Consider the following 1,915-nt stretch of genomic DNA (forward strand, 5'->3'; position numbering starts at 1 on the left):
CCCTTGCTTCTCTAAAAAGGGTTTTTCCTTTTTAAATGAAAGAAAGAAGGACTTCTTCACTTTAGAAAGGGGACAAGGCAAAAGTTAAACTCTTCTGCGGTCCCACTTGAAGAGGAGTTTCTTTTACTCAAAAACCAAAGATTCTTTTTTTGCTGAAATTTTTATTAATTTTTCCCAAACCTCAAGTCTGTTTTTCTGTACTAATAGCAACAAAAAATATCCACAGAAAATGAGTTCCCAAAACAGTGGCTCTATACTGATATTTAGAATATTTTTTTTTAAAAAATTATTAGATGAATTTCAAAGGGTTAGTCTTAAATTTTTTTTAATCTGGTTAAAAAAGCTACACAGAATGTAACACTTAGATGTATAATGTAGGAAAACCATTACAGTGAGCATAATAGCTATTTCTGTCACAACAATAAAAAAGGCAAGTATACACTATACTCCTGTAGACTTCTTCTTCTTATATAAGTAATTATCTAGCAGAGAACAAATGGGGGAAAATATATTAGATGACTAGACTTTAACAATCATTAAGTCATTTCTTCTAATCTTCCGCTTGGTGTCAGCTAGGGTGTTAAGAACCCGTCTAGGGTGAGATCCAGGCTTCACAAGTTCATCTAGGTTCTGCTTCAGTGTGCGTGGAAGACCCTTTGTTGCCTTGGCCTGTTCTGTGGCCTTTGCTGCAGTGGCCCTAAGAGTCTTCAGTGCTTTCGGGACATGGTTTGATGCCTCCCTTGCTTTGCCTTTATGGGTGACGACCTCTTGGATGATTGTGGATGCTGGGGGCAAAAGGATGTTTGGATGTTGATCCTGAGTGCCTGAGTTAGAGTCTTGAGATTCAGTGGAAGGAGGGCACCTCTCCATTTCTAAAGCATTCCTTTCTTCGTTGCTAATGGAGAGACTGGAGCTAGAGATTCTTCCAGCTTCTGGTTGGTTGAGGATTGTGCTGTGTCACCCTCATCTCTGACTGGTTCTTTCCTTTGGGCTGTAGGAAGAGCTGCCACATCCTGTGTCATTCCTAAATCATTGCATGCAGACTGCTATGTTCCCTTTTCTGTGGTGGAGTTGGATTGATTTGGGGATCTTCTGCAGCCCTCTCTTCATTTGCAGAATTCCAAGTTCTTCAAGGAACTTCTGACGCTGAGCAATTTTCTCCTGTGCAGATTTTTCGTATTCAGACAAAACTGGTTGGGGTGGAGGTGGTTCTGGTACTGTCCTTTTCTGTAAATAAGTAAGTAATTAAAAAAGAGGAAAAAGTGGTTACATATATATACACACAATACAAATTCATGTGCACCTCAAGCAGTTGAAATTTAAAAATTATTAAAAAGAAAAAAATCACAACGCACTACGAAATCTAGTAGTGAGCTTAATAGTTTTTAAAAAATAATTTCTAAAACACTGTCCAATATGTTACTAAATCGTACCTTGGCCACAGCGCCCTTTGAGTTCCTTGGAATCCAGTTATTGTCATCATCAAGACCAGCTTTCCTGTGCTTCTTTGAAGGTCCTTTTCTTCAATGCAGAAAAAAAGGAGAATGAGAAGGAAGGCAATAAGTATCATTCTTGCTTGATCCCAGAGGACAATATAAATAAGGCTATCGTTGTTCTCTGTATAGCTATATGGATGAACCACAGCAAAGGAAAGAGAAAAAGAAAGTTTCAAGAAAATATCCTTATTAGTACAATTTGAGCTCAAGCAACCATGCATTAGATTAGCTCTCCCCCCTAAAGCAGGCATATGTAGTTGTGAATACTGCTGTCTTTAAGGGGTTAAGCTGGAAAAAGAATTATGAAAACTGTACTGATTAGGAGGCTGTAGAACTTGTATTTTTTTTTTCCCATTTTCTTTTGCTTACTAAAATGGTGCAAAAAGATGAATCTAGCTGTATATAAAAGGAGGGAGGGA

General features: G+C 38.0%; 1 pseudogene; it reads right to left on the reverse strand.

Annotated features, from left to right (window-relative positions):
- Positions 1-913: 913 nt before the first annotated feature.
- Positions 914-1,717, reverse strand: LOC119588825 (annotated as a pseudogene).
- Positions 1,718-1,915: the final 198 nt, after the last annotated feature.

This window comes from Penaeus monodon, chromosome 24 (assembly GCF_015228065.2).
Source record: "Penaeus monodon isolate SGIC_2016 chromosome 24, NSTDA_Pmon_1, whole genome shotgun sequence".
Taxonomy (NCBI): Eukaryota; Metazoa; Arthropoda; class Malacostraca; order Decapoda; family Penaeidae; genus Penaeus; species Penaeus monodon.